This window comes from Pseudophryne corroboree, chromosome 12 (genome assembly GCF_028390025.1).
Source record: "Pseudophryne corroboree isolate aPseCor3 chromosome 12, aPseCor3.hap2, whole genome shotgun sequence".
In the NCBI taxonomy this organism is placed as follows: Eukaryota; Metazoa; Chordata; class Amphibia; order Anura; family Myobatrachidae; genus Pseudophryne; species Pseudophryne corroboree.
In genome coordinates, this window is record NC_086455.1 from 104,493,254 (window position 1) to 104,512,994 (window position 19,741).

At 45.9% G+C, this 19,741-nt stretch overlaps 1 long non-coding RNA gene across 1 annotated transcript in view; it reads right to left on the minus strand.

Annotated features, from left to right (window-relative positions):
• LOC134980852 (uncharacterized) overlaps window positions 1-19,741 on the minus strand; it is a 367,657-nt gene that overhangs the window by 64,048 nt on the left and 283,868 nt on the right. The window contains exon 4 of the long non-coding RNA XR_010190481.1: window positions 18,797-18,945. This is a non-coding gene — a long non-coding RNA (uncharacterized LOC134980852). The remainder of the gene's footprint in view (window positions 1-18,796; window positions 18,946-19,741) is intronic.

Genomic DNA, 19,741 nt, shown 5'->3' on the forward strand with positions numbered 1-19,741 from the left:
TATTTAATAGGACTGAAGAGCTAGGTGACCATGATGGATACCCATGAACACAGATAATATGAAGTAAAATAAATTATCCTCACAATGAACTATGTCCACATTAGCTCGTGTTCAAAGAAAAACACTAAGATGGTTCTGTTCGTTCAACCCCCTTGGGGATACGGTACCCAGGTAATGTATCCAGTATGCCTCTCTTTTTAATAATAATGCGCCTCTATCACCTCCCCGTGGTAGTGGTGGAATCCAGTCGATAATCATATGCCGCAATGTGGATACTTGATGTTTAAACTGCAAAAAATGGAGTGCTACAGGTTTGTCCGTCTTACCGCTGGTGAGTGCCAACTGTATTAAGGATCTGTGCTGATTGATCCGTTCACGGTATGTCCTGATGGTTTTCCCCACGTACATTTTCCCACAGGGGCATGTGAGATAATAGACCACATGATCCATCAGACATGTTAGGTGGTGTCGTAATTCAATCTTGGTGCCATGCAGTGGGTGATTGAAACAACGTCCAGTTATCATGGCTCTGCAGGTCATGCATTTCAGGCACTTGAAGCAACCTGGATTCACATTTAGCCAGGTAGTGCCAGGAGTCGCCAACGGTCGCATAGTCGGTCTCATCAGCATGTCCTTCAAATTGGCACCTCTTTGCACACTTAGCAGAGGTGGTCGGACACCGACCTTTTTGAACTTCGGGTCAGTGCTGATCATGGACCAATTTTTCTTGATTGTTCTTTCCACATTATGTAGGCCAGTATTGCAACTGGTCTTAAATATGATGCGATCACGGGTCTTATTTTTATTCCTGGTCTTATTCATATGTAGATTACGAGCTTTAATCAAGCATCTGTCAACCACTGCGGCTGTGTAACCGCGTTCAATAAATCGCTGTCTGCACTCGAACAGTTGTGTATCGGCATTCGTCTCATTGGAATTATTTCTTAGTACTCTAAGAAATTGAGAAACGGGTAGATTTGATTTTAAACTATCCGGGTGGTGGCTAGACGCCCATAACAGAGTGTTCCGGTCCGTGGGCTTGCGGTATAGGGTATACTCTAGTACTGATGGTACATCCGGGTTTTTGTATATTGTAATGTCCAAAAAATTAATATTGGATTCACTCACTGTAGCAGTTAATTTAATTGGACTAGTGAGGGCATTCAGGGTATCCACCATGGCAAAAAACAGTTCAACGGAGCCCCGCCAAACAATAAAGAGATCATCAATGTATCTCTTATAGCATACAATGTGCTCTGCATAGTTGTACAAGATATTTTCATGTTCATACTTCGCCATGTACAAATTGGCGAACCCCGGGGCTAAATTCGAGCCCATAGCGGTGCCCGCCAATTGCACATAGTGTTCATCCTGGTATTGAAAATAATTGCATTTAAGAACCAATCTAATCAAACCCAAAATAAATTCAATAGGCGGACCCTCATAGGGTCCCTTCAACAGCGCCTCCCTCACAGCAACAATCCCCTCCTCATGAGGGATAACCGTATATAAAGATGTTACATCTAGGGTAGCTAGTACACAGGTCGATACATCATCAGTAATGAGGGCCAATGCACTCAAGAGGTCACTGGTGTCACGGATGTAACTATCCATCGCCCTCACACAAGGTTGGAGGAAATGGTCAACAAACCTAGCCAACGGTTGTAACAGGGATCCTTGTGCCGATATTATCGGCCTCCCTGGTGGTGTAATCAGGGATTTATGCACCTTGGGCAGGGTGTAGATAATGGGACAGATGGGATAGGCCACAGATAGATATTCAAAAACCTCATCATTGATCCATGCGCATTGTAGTGCCTGTGTCAACAGGTCATCAACCTCTTTTTTAAATCTAGGGGTTGGATTATAGGGGATCTTGAGGTAAGTATTGTTATCAGATAACTGTTTTCTGATTTCAACATCATAATCAACAAAATCCTGGAGAACCACTGCTCCCCCCTTGTCCGCATTCCTAATTACCAGATTGGTGTTGCGTTTAAGATCTCTCAACGCTTGCCACTCACTTTTAGATAGGTTAGAGTATCCTTTGTTATCATTACTATTTAGTAACACCTCACTGTCAATCACTTGTAAAAAAGTTTTTAAGCTGGCATTATTGGAAATAGGATCAAATTTACTGGTGTTCCTAAACATGCCAAGCGGTCGTATTTCGGGCTGTGGTTGATTATTGATAAATTTGTTGTCAAAAAACTCCCTGAGGCGTAATTGGCGTCCCATTTTGTATCTTTGGATAGACCAATCAAAAGACTTAAAGTGACAGGTAGGGACAAAGGACAAACCCTTACTTAACAGGGAAGTTTCAGCCTCTGATAACACGTGGGTAGAAAGATTAAATATTAGGTTCGGGAACCTCTCCCTCCTCGTCCTCGTGGTTTTGAACCTCCCCCTCCGCGGGTGGGGTCGCCTGTGGCAACTTTGGCTCTCCGAGCTCTGGTGCCCGGTCCTAAAAAAGAGGATGAGGCTCCCGACCCGGAGTTTATATATATATATATATATAAACACACATGTAAATATATTGTGTATATTATATATATATATATACTTCTATATCCATATAGCAAAGCCAGTGTCATGGTAACACTACCAACAGTGTAGCAGCCATCCAGCACCTCACACCTCACCTCATGAGGATCAGGCCACCTCCACGGAGCAGCCTGCTTACTGTAGATCCCAACACTGTGCTGTTGCTTCAAAGTGTAGGCTAGGGATTGCTCCAGTGTAGAGTGTGCGGCGGTGCCGGGGCGGCGCTTCTCTGATGTCACACGTGCTGACATCACTGTCTCTGTGTTAGCGGTGCACTGCAGGGAGGCCAGGGCTAGAGAAGTGAGCCCTTCATTGCGCCGCCGCCGCCGCCGTTATGAACAGGCATTTATGTCGCCAGTCCAGTGCCGCAGGAGAAGGTGAAGGGGGGTCGCGGCCGGGGGGGCGGGGCCTCGGACACCCTGTGGAAGGCTGCTGTAGCAGGAAAAAATGTTTTCCTGTCTACAGCAGCAGCACACACAGTCGATGCTTTGGGCCTATTTTGATGGGGGGCCTGGAGCTGCAGCTCCATCCGCCCCATTGTTAATCCGGCCCTGAGTAGCACTGATGCTGTAACTGGCTGCAGTGCAGCCCAGAGCTCCTAATACAGGGGCAGCATTAATTAACCCTTGGTGCACACTGGTGTTTTTCTTTTGTCATTGCCCTTAGTGCTGCCCAAAGTTACTAATACAGGGGCAGCATTAACCCTTGTTGCACACTGGTGTTTTTTTAATTATTATTTGTCATCACAGTGCAGCATTAACCCACTGTCACCGGTCATTCATTTAGAAAAATAATAATGATAAAATGTTAATTCGTTGATGCAACTGGTGTGTGCTGTTCTGTACCCCACTATGGCTCTCATTCCGAGTTGTTCGCTCGCAAGCTGCTTTTAGCAGCTTTGCACACGCTAAGCCGCCGCCTACTGGGAGTGAATCTTAGCATAGTAAATTTGCGAACGAAAGATTAGCAAAATTGCGAATAGACACTTCTTAGCAGTTTCTGAGTAGCTCGACACTTACTCTGCCACTGCGATCAGTTCAGTCAGTTTTGTTCCTGGTTTGACGTCACAAACACTCCCAGCGTTCGCCCAGACACTCCCCCGTTTCTTCAGACACTCCCGCGTTTTTCCCAGAAACGGCAGCGTTTTTTCACACACACCCATAAAACGGCCAGTTTCCGCCCAGAAACACCCACTTCCTGTCAATCACATTACGATCACCAGAACGAAGAAAAAACCTTGTAATGCCGTGAGTAAAATTCCTAGCTGCATAGCAAATTTACTTGGCGCAGTCGCAGTGCGAACATTGCGCATGTGCACTTAGCGGAAAATCGCTGCGATGCGAAGAAAATTACCGAGCGAACAACTCGGAATGACCACCTATGTTTGTTCACAATTTTTTTATATAAATATAAGAGCTGAGTACGGAGTGACTTGTCAGTCATTTAAGAAAAAAAGTCAAATAAAAATGGTTCATTAGCTTGTACAGCTGGTGTGTGCTATACTGTACCACATTGCATTTGTTCACAACTTCACATAAATATAAGCAATGCACCCACAGTGACTTGTCAGTCATTTTAAAATTAAAGTAAAATAAAAATTGTTCCTTTGTACACACTGGATTTTTGTAACTCGGCGTACACATGTGATCGCACACTTGCATGGTGAATTTACACTCCCCCTTGGGCAGCAACTATCTGAATGCAGGACAGCAAAGTTAGCAGCCCAGCGATCAGGCCTGAATCACCCCCTATGTTTGTTCACAACATCACATTAATACAAGTGTTAGTCTGCAGTAACTTCTCAGTCATTGTAAAAGAAAATGAAAACAATAACTGTTCATTTGTTTGTATAACTAATGTGTGCTGTACTGTACTCCAATATGTTTCTTCACAACTTCACATAAATATTAGTGCTGTGACTCTGCAGTGAGTTGTTGTCTGTGAAAACAGTTAAAAAAGAATTGTTGAGAGAAGAGCAGGAGCAGCAACCAAGTACTAGTGCTTTGGCTGCTGCCAGTCATGATAGTACTACAACATCTAGTAAAGGTGGTTAATATAAAGGGGTATAGGTATCACATTAAAAACTCATAAATCAGTGCCCAAAAAAAGAACACTAAGCCTGAAGAACAAACTGTGTTTTCACAAATGTCTGAGGAGAGTCTAGGGGGTGCCCACATTAGCTATGTGTACATTTCTCACACTGTACTTGTAGAAAAGCCTCCTTCACCTCGTTCCACTATTTCAGCACCATCTGCATTGTCGGGATGAGCAGAACAAGTAAAGATGGTGATGACATAATAGAAATTGAGGATACTTGTGTGGAAGTGGAACAGGATGAAGGGAGATATTTGTTTACTGTCTGATGCTAATGATGATGATGAGGATCATGATGATGTTGTTTGTGTAAGTCCACCACCAGTGGCAGCAGTTCTTGCCTATGATAAAAAGAAAGCCATGATGCCTCTTGGGTGTGGGATTATTTTTACCAAACTCCTGACAATATTTCTGAATATCAATTTCTTTATCTATATAAATCAATCTCTTTTGAGCAATTGAAATACTACTCATGGTTCTAAAGAGTGAACACAAAACTGCAAGCTTATGATATGATACTTTTTTTTACAAATCACTGACACATATATATTCCTAAAAACTCTGGATGGGACTTAATTTGTTAATACATGAAGCCGCGCACACATACATGTGCTTACCTAATGTAATTTATGCTGTACACACATACATGAACTCATTTAGTGCATTACGTGGGCTGTGGACCCACCTGGACAGATCTATCAATTTGCCTAATCATACCAATATCTTTTATACTTGTTTTTTACATTTGTCTTTTATATTTTTGCCTTATATACTCTCTACAGACCTTTTTATTTCAAGAGCCCAATGGAAACAGCTCAGTTCTATCAGTGTATTTACCCTTATGCAGGCCCGGCGCTACCCGCTCAGCAAAGGGATGCAGAGCAGGTAGGCACCTGGCTGGAGAGGTGCTGTCCATGCTCTGCATCCATGCTGCTCTGCTGCCCTGTCTCCCCTGCTGCTGTCAGCTGCTGTGCCTGTCACAGTGTATGACAAGCTGCAGCACTGGCAGCATGAAGCCTCCTCCCCTACCCCTGGTGAGAGCATCAGTGTTGGGCACTGAAAAGTGGGTGGAGCTACATGGATGGAGGGGGCAGAGCTACATGGATGGAGGGGGTGGAGCTACACAGTACCAGCAGACCCCACAGAAGAGGACATGCTGCTCCAGATCTGGCCAGCCAGCCTGTGATAAGTAAGTGAAGGGCGATTGAGTGAGATAGTCTGTGTGTGTAATGTATGTGTGTGTGTGTATATAAATATATGCGTGTGGGGGATGGCAAAATGTGAATAAACTGCACTTCTGTAGGCATTATGTGTAATCAGCACTACTACTGGGACATTATGTGTAAGCAGCGCTACTACTGGGGGCATTATATGTAAACGGCACTACTACTGAGGCATTATGTGTAAGCTGTGCTACTACTGGGGGCGTTATGTGTAAGCAGTGCCACTACTGGGGTGTTATGAGTAAGAGGTGCTACTACTGGGGGTGTTATGGGTAAGCAACACTACTACTGGGGTGTTATGTATAAGCGGCGCTACTACTGGGGGTGTTATGTGTAAGCGGCACCACTACTAAAGGTATTATTTGTAAGCAACGCCACTACTGGGGGTGTTATTTGTAAGCGACACCACTACTGGGGGTGTTATGTGTAAGCGACGCTACTACTGAGGGCGATATGAGTAAGCAGCGCCACTACTGGGGGCATTATGTGTAAGCAGCACCACTACTCGGGGTGTTATGTGCAAGCGGAGCCTCTACTGGAAGCGTTACGGGTAAGCAGTGCCACTACTGAGGGCGTTATGTGTAAGCGGCACCACTACTAGGGGTGTTATCTGTAAGCAGCGGCACTACTGGGGTTGTTATGTGTAAGCAGCACCACTACTGGGAGTGTTATGTGTAAGCAAAGCCACTACTGGGGGCATTATGCGTATGCGCCGCCACTACTGGGTGCATTATGTGTAAGCGGTGCCACTACTGGGGGCATTATGTGTAAGCAGTGCCACTACTGGGGGCATTATGTGTAAGCAGTGCCACTACTAGGGGTGTTATGTGTAAGCTCCGCCACTACTGGGGGATTTATATGCAAGCGCTGACACTATGGCAGCACCACTACTGGGGGCATTATGAATAAGCAGTACTACTACTGAGGGCATTATGTGTATAAGTAGCACTACTACTTGCGGTGTAATGTGAATAAGAAGGTGCTACTGTGTGCTGTAATTTTAAATGTGGGTACTATTGTGTGGCCATGCCCCTTCCTTGTGAGACCACACCTCTTTTTGACATGCGCTGTCACTTTGTAAAATATGGGAGGGCGCAAATTTATAGTTTGCAGTGGGGCGCTGAATACCCTAGCACCGGGCCTGCCCTTATGACTGTTTTACAAAGATATTCTCTTTCAATCTGACATTGCCCATGTCCTGAAGCTGAGAGGCAAGGGATCCCAGCTTGGATGTGAGTAAGCCACCAGTGAAACATACGCCATCCAGCCTGTAGCATCACTAGATATGTCACTTCCAGGAATCTCATCAACTCAGTGGGACCCAGCAGCACAAGGAGAGGCAGCCCCCCACACGGAGCTCTGGCTATGGCCGCAACTACCAGGTGCCAACAGAGATTGAGACACATACCAGGGACACTTCTTGCAGGTATTTAGCGTGCTCTCTCATCCAGCCAGTGGCCTTTCCACACCACTGCAATGTGCACAGCATAACATTGGCGAGGGGGACAGCAGACAGGAAAGTAGAAGTTTGTACTATGGGGGTCATTCCGACCTGATCGGACGCTAGCTATTTTTTGCAGTGCTGCGATCAGGTCAAAACTCTGCAAAACTGCGCATGCACCGCAATGCGCAGGCGCGTCATACGGGTACAAAGTGGATCGGTGATGGGTGATGGATTTAACGAAGAATCCATTCGCACAGCCGATCGCAGGAAGATTGACAGGAAGTAGGCGTTTTATGGGTGTCAACTGACCATTTTCAGAGAGTGGTTGGAAAAAATCAGGCGTGTCAAAGCTTTTGCAGGGAGGGTGTCTGATGTCAATTCCGGGACCGGACCGGCTGAAGTGATCACAGTGGCTGAGTAAGTTCAGACATACTCAGAAACTGCACAAACTGTTTTTGTACCACTCGGCTGCACAAGCGTTCGCACACTTGCAAAGCAAAAATACACTCCCCCATAGGCGGCGACTATCTGATCGCAGCGCTGAAAAAAATAGCTAGCGAGCGATCAACTCGGAATGACCCCCTATATCCTATCCCTGCTCAAAAATGTCATTAACCTGTTCACTGTGGATTGCTGGACACAGATTAAAAGTAGAAGTGACAATTGTATACTGGAATGGAGTTATCTCTCTCAGTGAGATACACAGAATTCAGATAGCAAATTTAATGGTAATTGTGCTCAGTGAACAAACTATATTGAGAAACGGAATTTATTTTCTTATTTTTAGAAACATAGAAAAATAGAAACATAGAATTTGACGGCAGATAAGAACCAATTGGCCCATCTAGTCTGCCCCTTTTTTTATCCTTAGGTAATCTCAACCCTTTTTGAACCTTAATTCTTTGTAAGGATATTCATATGCCTATCCCAAGCATGTATAAATTGCTCAACAGTCTTAGCCTCTACCACCTCCGATGGGGGGCTATTCCACTTATCCACTACCCTGTGAGGTAATTTTTCCTTAAATTTCCCCTGAACCTGCCTCCCTCCAGTTTCAGAGTTATATCCTCGAGTTCTAATAGTTCTCCTCCTTTGAAGAATGTTTCCCTCCTGAACTTTGTTAAAACCCTTGGTATATTTGAAAGTTTCTATCATGTCCCCCCTTTCCCTTCTCTTCTCCAAACTATACATATTAAGATCTTTTAGCCTTTCCAGGTAAGTTTTATGATGTAATTTTTTAGCATTAAACTGTAGTTGCCACGTTCTTGACCTTTTCTCAAGCCTAGCTAAGATATCAATCATTTGTTTTACCCCTCCCGGTGTGTCTACCATGTTGCATATCTTTGTATCATCTGCAAAAAGGCATACTTTCCCTTCAATACCATTTGCAATCTCACCAACAAAGATAGTAAAGAGAACTGGTCCAAGTACAGATCCCTGGGGTACTCCACTGGTAACATTTCACTCCATAGATTGCACTCCATTTACTACAACTGTCTGTTTCCTATCCAGCAACCAGTTTCTTATCCATTTAATTATTTTATAATCCACCCGCATGCTTTAAAGTTTATTTAGCAGTCTGCGATGTGGGACTGTGTCAAATGCCTTACTAAAGTCTAGATATGCTACATCTACTGCTCCTCTTTGATCTATTATTTTCATCACAGAGTCAAAAAAGTCAATAAGATTTGTTTGGCATGATCTCCCACCAGTAAATCCATGCTGTTTTGGATCCTGTAAGTTGCTTGATTTAAGATACTCCACAACTCTTTAGTTTAATAGTTTTTCCATTACTTTCCCTACTACTGATATAAGGCTTACTGGTCTGTAGTTACTTGCTTCTTCCTTGCTTCCACTTTTGTACAGTGGAACTACATTCGCTCTTTTCCAGTCCTCCGGAATGGCACCTGTATTTAGTCACTGGTTAAATAATTCTGTTAATGGTGCCACCAGCACATCTTTTAGCTCTTTTAGTATCCTTGGGTGTATCCCATCTGGCCCCATTGATTTATCCACTTTTAGTTTTGAAAGTTCTGTTAGGACCTTCTCCTCTGTAAATGTACTTTCATCTACTTTATTTTTTTAAATGTCCTTGCAACTTAACTGTGGCCCCTCCCCTGCTCCTTCTGTAGTAAATACTGAGCAAAAATAATTATTTAGGTGATCTGCTATTGCCTTGTTGTTAGGTTCCTGGTGCTCAGAACAAGGGAGATGTTATGAAGCGAGTCCAGAGCACCAGGACGTAATGCTGGGAAAGGGGAATGGAAAGGGAATAGCCCCTGGCGCCCTATCTCCGTTGTCTCACCCGTGCTGTCAGTACACTCTTGCGAGACTATGGTTGCTTGAGCCCATGGCAGCCGCGTTTGAAGGGCGGATTACGTCTGCCCAACTTCGATGCCCCCTCAGGTCTTAATGAGAGACAAAGAGTGAACCGAGACAGGGTGATAACAAGGGGCCCTCTGACTAAACAACAAGGCCAGGGGCTACTAACAAACCTAAAACCAAAGTATGTGCGGCTTGCCGCCAAAGGAAAAGAACAACAAAGGAAATGCTGACCACACGCCGACACAATACTTTTGTGTACCGGCGGTGACAGCATAAGCAGAACCCTCTGCAAAACACCAGTGACAGAAATAATAAGGGAATACAGCTGCCTAGGCCGACGGACGCGGCCGTGCCGCTACTCACGGAACCGGTACGAATACTGGCAAACGGACAGGAACTCCCAATGCTGCTGACACAGACTCTCAGAACTGGAGGACAGGCAGAATCCCAAACGACAGACCGGTGGACACCAAGAAGCCAGAAACTTGCACAGGCAACGGTACTGGACCTCAGGACAGGAACGCCTCACGGCAGGACACGGGATCAGACATAGGAATCGACACAGGGACTGACACAGGAATCGACACAGGAAGCTCAGGAACTAGCAGGAACCAAGCTCAGAACTCAAGCAGACTGAAAACCCAGAAATATCAACAGCCAGCATATAACAGAGAGGCCTAATTAATAATCCCATGCAGCTGCCTTGTTGCATGACTCTAAACTGACAAGATGCAATTAGCAGCCAGGTGAGGCTGAACACATGGGAACAAGCTGCAATTACACAGACTCACCAGCGGCAGCAGACAAGAGTATTCTAAAACAGAGCAACAGGAAATCCTGGCATGCAAGACAACTTTATAAACATAAAATAGGAATGAACCACTACCTGTGGTTCATAACAGTATCCCCTCCTTAAGGGTGAGCTCCGAGCACCCCATGACACCCACGGGTAACATAAACAGAAGTATAACATGAAATACAGAACAAAACTGCAAAACAGGAATGAGCCACAGCCGTGGCTCATAACATTACCCCCCCCTTGAGGAGGGGTCAAAAGACCCCAAAATTCAGACTATCCAGAACAAGGGATACAAAAAAAAAAAAACCTGAAACACTGGTCTAACAGACAAGAAAACAAAAAACAAGTTGTAGCAACAACTTGTAACAGCGCCCTCCCCTTGATGGTGGCCACAAGACAAGGAGAAAAAAAAAATCTTTTTTTTTTTTTTAATCAAGGCAAGAGTCAAAAATTATTTATTTTTCTTCTTCTTCTTTTTACAAAGCTCTTTAGGTCTGACCAAGGTAATTCCCCAAACATTGTCTGAACTGATGGTACCACCCAGCAAGGCTGCGTTCAAATCAGAGACAGGTCTCTTACCCTTGGGAGCTGAACTTTCTGGTAAAGTACTATTATTAGAAGAAGAAGTCAAAAAAGCACATCCTGCAGTCAAAACAACGGGTTGGGACTCTTGTGCAGAGTTTACAGTATTTGGTGGACTCTCAGCAGACAAGACGGGTGACTTAGAGGAACCTGAACCAATTTCTTTGGAACCGTATCTTTTAACAATTGCATCACAGAATGCTAGGGTATCCTGAAGAATGGGATCTTCAGCTTTCATTAGACTGGTCGCCCACTCAGAAGGCTCTCCTCTAAAAGAATAAATCAGATAGAGCCCAAGGTTTTCTGAAGTGATGCCCAGAAATGGTCTAGACAACATAATAGTGTAATAGTGTTTGAAAAGCGCCAGAAATTGGGCGAAGTCCCCATCAAAGGTTATGGATGTTGAGATATCAGAGTCAGGATCTGTTTCCTTCTCATCTGACTGACTGGAGTGCTTTGCTAGGACCTGGTCACTATTGACCTTACTCGAGGCTGAGACTCTCTGAACCCCACCCGGGGCTGAGACTTTCTGAACCCCACCTGGAGCTGTGACTTTCTGAACCCCACCTGGGGCAGTGACTTTCTGAACCCCACCCGGGGCAGTGACTTTCTGAACCCCACCCGGGGCAGTGACTTTCTGAACCCCACCCGGGGCAGTGGCCTCCGGGAACCCCGCTGGGGCAGTGGCCTCCGAGAACCCTGCTTGGGCAGTGGCCTCCGAGAACCCTGCTGGGGCAGTGGCCTCCGAGAACCCCGCTGGGGCCAGCACCTCGGATTCTTTTACTGGGACCGGGCCGTTGGCCTCCCTGACTGGGATCGGGCCATCGGCCTCCCTCTCTGAGTCGATAATTATCGAAAGTTCTCCCGGGACTATGACTTCCGGGACTTTTGCTGAAGCAATAACGTTCAGATCCTCCACTAATGCTATGCTTCTTAAGTTCTTTCCTGGGGAAGCGACTTCTAGACCCTTCTTTGGGGCTGCGTCTCTCGAGACCCCACTTGGGGATATTACTTCAAAGATCCCTTCTGGGGTTTTGCTTCTCGAGTTCCCCTCAAGAACTATGGTTTTAGAGACCCTTTCTAGGGTTGCGCTTTTCAAGTCCCTACCTGGGGTAACAGCTTCTGAGACCCCTTCCGGTATGGACACCTGAACTATAATATTTGATGTCCCTCTATAAGCTAGGGCATCGGGTACCGCTCCAGCACTCTGGGCATCGGGTACCGCTCCAGCACTCTGGGCATCGGGTACCGCTCCAGCATTCTGGGCATCGGGTACCGCTCCAGCACTCTGGGCATCGGGTACCGCTCCAGCACTCTGGGCATCGGGTACCGCTCCAGCACTCTGGGCATCGGGTACCGCTCCAGCACTCTGGGCATCGGGCACCGCTCCAGGACCCTGGGCTATGGCACCGCTCCAGGACCCTGGGCTATGGCACCGCTCCAGGACCCTGGGCTACGGGCACCTCTCCAGGACCCTGGGCTACGGGCACCACTCCAGGACCCTGGGCTACGGGCACCACTCCAGGACCCTGGGCTACGGGCACCACTCCAGGACCCTGGGCTACGGGCACCTCTCCAGGACCCTGGGCTACGGGCACCACTCCAGGACCCTGGGCTACGGGCACCACTCCAGGACCCTGGGCATCGGGCACCACTCCAGGACCCTGGGCATCGGGCACCACTCCAGGACCCTGGGCATCAGGCACCACTCCAGGAACCTGGGCATCAGGCACCACTCCAGGAACCTGGGCATCAGGCACCACTCCAGGGACTTGCAACTCCGCTTCCACAGGAACCTCAAGAGAGGAGAGAAACATTCTCTTTTGATTCCTGAATCTATAATGGGGCTCCCTTGCCCAAGGACCCCAATTATAGGACAGAGAGCTTTTTTGTGTGGGTTGTGTGACAAGTACCTCTGCCACAGTAGAGACAGGAGTAGGTCTTGTATCATGACTCAACTTGGCCAGAGGGCAAGACTCGTCACCACACTTTGGCTTGCGCAACTCACAGGTCTGCAGATAATGGCCTAAACCCCCACAATATAGGCATAAGTTTAAGTTTCTGCGACGCAGACGCTCCTCTTCTGAGAGCCCGGGCCGCAGAAAACTTTTAAACCTTTTCTCTTCAATTAAACCAGAGGATTCTCTTGTCACCATACTGTGAACAAGAGTCTCTTTAGAGATAGATGTACTCTCAACGACTTCTGGCAAAATGAGCAAGATTTTAGTCAGAAGGTTTTGCAGTTGCTTTAGGGATTGCTGCAAAACTTCTAGTCGCTCTGGTCTCAAAGCACTGAATACAGAGTTCAGGGCTGCGAGAGATGCCTGCAGGGCTTGCATAGTAGACATAGGAGGATTTAAAACTAGACAAGACAAGACAAGACAAGGCAAGACAAGGCAAGACTAAATTTTGCTAAACAAAACAAGACTTTTTTCTTTTTTCTTTTTTTTAAACACCGGACTGGATTCTAAACACCGGACTGGATTCTAAACACCGGACTGGATTCTAGACTAGACACTGGACTGGGCCAAAAAAGAAAAAAAAGTTTTATTTCTTTTTTGTGGTATGGCTGGTGATAATGTTAGGTTCCTGGTGCTCAGAACAAGGGAGATGTTATGAAGCGAGTCCAGAGCACCAGGACGTAATGCTGGGAAAGGGGAATGGAAAGGGAATAGCCCCTGATAAGCAGAACCCTCTGCAAAACACCAGTGACAGAAATAATAAGGGAATACAGCGGCCTAGGCCGACGGACGCGGCCGTGCCGCTACTCACGGAACCGGTACGAATACTGGCAAACGGACAGGAACTCCCAATGCTGCTGACACAGACTCTCAGAACTGGAGGACAGGCAGAATCCCAAACGACAGACCGGTGGACACCAAGAAGCCAGAAACTTGCACAGGCAACGGTACTGGAGCTCAGGACAGGAACGCCTCACGGCAGGACACGGGATCAGACATAGGAATCGACACAGGGACTGACACAGGAATCGACACAGGAAGCTCAGGAACTAGCAGGAACCAAGCTCAGAACTCAAGCAGACTGAAAACCCAGAAATATCACCAGCATCTGTGAATTGCAAACAGCCAGCATATAACAGAGAGGCCTAATTAATAATCCCATGCAGCTGCCTTGTTGCATGACTCTAAACTGACAAGATGCAATTAGCAGCCAGGTGAGGCTGAACACATGGGAACAAGCTGCAATTACACAGACTCACCAGCGGCAGCAGACAAGAGTATTCTAAAACAGAGCAACAGGAAATCCTGGCATGCAAGACAACTTTATAAACATAAAATAGGAATGAACCACTACCTGTGGTTCATAACCGTATCCCCTCCTTAAGGGTGAGCTCCGAGCACCCCATGACACCCACGGGTAACATAAACAGAAGTATAACATGAAATACAGAACAAAACTGCAAAACAGGAATGAGCCACAGCCGTGGCTCATAACACTTGTCTTCCTCCACCAAATTCTCACTCTCTGTCTTAAGTATTATTATTCCTCGATTAGATTTTCTCCTTTCATTCATACTTGAAAAATGTTTTGCCCTCTTTATCTACTAAATGGGCCATATTCTCCTCAGCTTCTGCCTTTGCACGTTTGATCACTTTCTTAGCATCCTTCCGTCTGTCAAGATACACCTCTTTGTCATTATTATTTTGAGTCTGTTTGTATTTCCTAAAAGCCATCTTTTTTGCTTTCACACTAGTTGATACTTCTTTTGTGAACCACACTGGCTTCCTTTTTCTGGTGCTTTTCCTAACCCTTTTGATATAAAGGTCTGTTGCCCTTAGTATTGCACTTTTCAGTTTTTCCCACCTCTCCTGCACTCCTTCAAAGTTCCTCCAGTCCGCCAATGACTCACTTAAACATCTCCCCATTTTTGCAAAGTCAGCATTTCTAAAATCCAACACCTTTGTTTTTGTGTGACAGGAGTTGGATCCTGCCTGTATACTAAACTATACTGCTTGATGATTACTGGATCCCAGGTGCTCACCCACAAACTGTATATGTCTGATATCCTGTCACCATTTGTGAGAATTAAATCTAATATTGAGTCTTTGCGAGTGGGCTCCCTCACCAATTGCTTGAGAGATGCTCCCTGTAAGGAATTTAGAAATTTGCCACTTGTAGCTGAACTTGCAAAAGTAACTGCTGCAGAATTCTCCTATGCTCTTTTTCAAAGATATATACAGGGAATTTGATGTTTTTTATACTCTGCAAACAAACTATATTGAGAAAATTAATTTTAATGGTTCTTTTTACTGCTGCAAAACTCTCCTATGCTTGTTTGCTGATTTCTAACCCTTATTCAAGTACCATTGGCACAATTGCTGCATAATTAATTGGGTCATGTAATGCAGTGACGTGCAGTGAGGTTATAGGCTGAGGAGGCACTGATTTATATATATATATATATATATATATATATATATATATATTCCATAGACAAAAAACCTTACGGTTTCACATGTCCCATTAAGGCTTCTTACACATGATCTGGCACTTCAGAAACCTGTTGTAACTCTTCCACTCAAACTCCAAAAATCAATGAAATTCCGATCATTAAGGCTGATGCCTTAATGGACGTGTTCCTTGCGCAATACAGATATGGTATGCCATCACAGCCTGTGGGTAAGTGCAGATTCAGCACTCTCACAGAGTGAGATTGCTGTCACTCACACAATGGTGGCGCTGCTAATTCACAGATTTGTGTGCTCATTGGAATACACACATGCAGTCTATGCAACTGAAGGTCTGAGCAGTTTTATGGTGCTCCCATCCCACACAGTGCCCACAAACATCCCATTCGGTTACCACAACAATCCCTCCCTTCTCACTCCATACATCCATCTCACTTAGTATACACATTTAGCTCCCTCAAAACATCTTGGTTAATTGCTAAAACTATAATACCCCATCTACGGTCTATGCATCTACACTTACTTCCCCTATACACCCCCATGCTGCTGTCTTCCCCAATCCCTACTGCTGTGTTCTCCCATCTGTGCTAGTCTGTACTAACTTATCTGTACCATCTGCCTTTCCCCACCTGTGCCTTGTCTGTACCACTGTTTCCTTCTCTCTGTGCTGCTCAGTGTTTCCATCTTCAATGTCACTCTGCCTCCTCCAATACATGGTACACTGTCTTCTCTCCCATCTGAACCAGTTTTCTAATTTCTACCCATCCGTGCCAGTGTTTTCAACCCATCTGCACCATTTCCCCCATCTGCACCGCTGTCTCCCTTCCCATACTTGCTGCTTAATCTACCCCCTATCCACACCACTCTTACCCTATTCATGTAGCTGTCATCCTGAAGGTAAGTTTCATGGGTCACTATTGGGGGGGAGGAGAGGGGTTGCCCTATCCAACCCACCCAAGGATTAGGCCTAGCTGCCACCCCCAAGGGGAGGTAAAAATACTTATCCCCTCCGATGTTGGGACTGTATTCCCCTCATCCATGCTGCTCTACCTTCCTCATCCGTGCCGTTTCTTTCCATCTGTACTGCTCTTACCCCTCCCACATCTGTGCTGCTTTTCCCCCCTCATCCACATGGCACTGTCCACTGATCCACGCAGCTGTCTCCCCACCATCTGTGCCACTGTCTTTCCCTCCCCCACCTGTCTTACCCCCCCCACCACCATCTGTGGGGGTAATTCAGAGTTGATTGTAGATGTGCCAAATTTAACACATCTACAATCATTTACTCTAACATGCGATGTGACGCCCAGCACAGGGCTAGTCCGCCCCGCATGTCAGGCCCTCCCCCTCACCCCACTGGGCTCCCGGGGTACGCACGCACAGTGCGGCCATTGCGCATTCGCACTCCACAAACTAATTCAGACTGCGATCGCTGCAGCCTGAATTATCCCATGTTTCTTTGTCACCCCCCATCAATGCTGCTTAGTCTTCCCTCTATCCACACACTTCTGTTACCCCATCCACACCGCTCTGTCTCCTCCCTCCAATCAACAACACTCTTACCTCATCCGAGCAGCTTTGTCTTCCGCTCAGACCTTCAGTTGCATAGACTGCATGTGTGTATTCCAATGAGCACACAAATCTGTGAATTAGCAGCTCCACCATTGTGTGAGTGACAGCAATCTCACTCTGTGAGAGTGCTGAATCTGCACTTACCCACAGGCTGTGATGGCATACCATATCTGTACTGCGCAAGGAACACGTCCATTAAGGCGTCAGCCTTAATAATCGGAATTTCATTGCTTTTTGGAGTTTGAGTGGAAGAGTTACAACAGGTTTCTGAAATGCCAGATCATGTGTAAGAAGCCTTAATGGGACATGTGAAACCGTAAGGTTTTTTGTCTATGGAATTTCATAGCTTTTTTTCAATTTATTATTTTAATTCCGAAATTTAATATTTCACTGTAAGAACAAACATTTGGGGCCAAATGCAATGGAGTGCGATTTTTCAGGTGTCTAATAAATCGCATCAAATGGCACATTTGTAAAGTGTGATTTTTTTGCTAAAATTCGCAAACGTAATAGGGTGTAATTTTTGGGGTAAAAACGTGAGTCGCATGCAATGTTTTGCGGTTTTTTATTAAAGGAAACATGCAGTTTTTTATTAATAAAAACATTCGTTTTTCAAGACGTTTTCATTACTTTATGCACTTAGCCAGTAGCGTGCATAGGGGGTCATTCTGCGTTGATCGCTCGCTAGCAGATTTTTGCTGCCGTGCAAACACCAAGCCGCCGCCCTCTGGGAGTGTATATTAGCTATGGAGAAGTGCAAATGCTTTCATCGCAGAACGACTACAAAAATAATTTGTGCAGTTTTAGAGCAGCTCAAAACCTACTCCGCACTTGCGATCACTTCAGACCATTCAGTTCCGGATTTGACGTCACAAACCCGCCCTGCGTTCATCCAGCCATGCCTGCATTTTTCCTGGCACGCCTGCATTTGTCCGAACACTACCTGAAAACGGTCAGTTGCCACCCAGAAACGCCCACTCCCTGTCAATCACTCTGCGGCAACCAGTGCGACTGAAATGCATCGCTAGACCCTGTGTGAAACGACATCGTTCGTTGTAATAGTACGTCGCGTGTGTGCATTGCGACGCATATGCAGAAGTGAAGTTTTTTAGCCTCATCGCTGCACAGTGAACAAATGCAGCTAGCGATCAACTCGGAATGACCCCCATAGATCAGTATGATCTGTGCATGCTTCTCTTTGGAACAGTAGAGTAATAGTTAAAAATAAAACATGCAGGTCCCCCCCAAAAGCATAATCAGCCCCGGGCTCTTTGAGCCGGTCCTGGTTGCATAAATACGGGAAAAAAAATTTGACTAGGGTTTCCCCGTATTTCAACAACCAGCAACAGGCTCTTGGACTGGTCTTGGCTCCAAATATATGGGGGACAAAAGAAGTAGGGGTCCCCGTATTTTTAAATCCAGCACTAGGCTCCACTAGCTAGGGAGGTGAAGCCACAGACGGGGGACACTTTTATACAGGTCCCTGCGGCCACAGCATCACTCATCCCAACTAGTCACCCCTGGCACAGGTTCCCTGGGGGAGTGGGTCCCCTTAAATAAAGGGGTCCCTTCCAGGCACCCAAGGGCCAGGGCTGATAGCAATTAACAGTGTAAAAAAATAAATAAATATATATATATATATATATAAACAGCAGCAAAAAAGAGGCGGCACTCGGAGACTTGAAAAGTGCAAATGGTTGTATTACACAAATAGACTGACGTTTCGGGGTCAATATACCCCTTTGTCAAAGTGAACAAAGTGTACAATGTGTGAGCGACATACCTTAAATACCAGAGAATCCCGCTCTGTGCTCAGACGCCGTCCCGGACGCGCTGTTTGCCGCTTCACTTCCGGTCTCCCACTGATGTCGTCATTGGAATCGCGTCTGGTTGCCATGGTGACCATAGACGCCAGGCGGCCGGGTTACGGCGCTGTGTGAGTGAAAACAAGAGGTGGATGACTGTTAGTACAGTACCCTGCTACCGCATTAAAGAAAAGAGAATTTGGAAAAAAAGACAACAACTGAGACATCAGGCATTAATTAAGTGGCATAACACAAATCAGTTGGGAGGCCACATAGCTTATTTTCACATAGGCTAAGGGTTCAGGCTTAAAGAGGTACGGAGGGCAATCACAAACCGCAGACTGATCGTAAAAGAAACCTGTGGGGGTGGAAAAACCAGATACCAATAAATAAATAGGTAAACCACCAGACCCACAGCTAAACTATAAGGACTGTATATGTGTCCTGACTAATGTTTCAGTGGTTTGTATAGAGATACATATCCCCCCAAAAAAGGAAGGTGCTGGAGAAATAAGAGGCTATAGGTAGATTAAAAGAGAAAGCTACTTGAAGATGTTCAGGCTCAATTTCTCATTAAGGCCATTTGGACTGGTAGTTCCAAGTTCATAAATCCACCTGACCTCCAGCTGTAACAGTCTGCCATCCCTATCGCCTCCTCTGACATGCTTAGGGACATGGTCAATGATTAGATGGCGTAAGTCCTTTATAGTATGACCTACTGATGCAAAATGTCTCGCCACTGGTTGCTCGGAGTCCTTACCCTGCAGTGCTTGTTTAATAGCCGAGCGATGGAGGGCCATCCTTTCTCTGCAGGTTCTAATAGACTTCCCCACATATTGAAGGTCACACGGACATTTGATAATATAGATGATGTGGGTGGTAGTGCATGTAAGGACATGCTTAATGCTGTAGACTTTATCTCG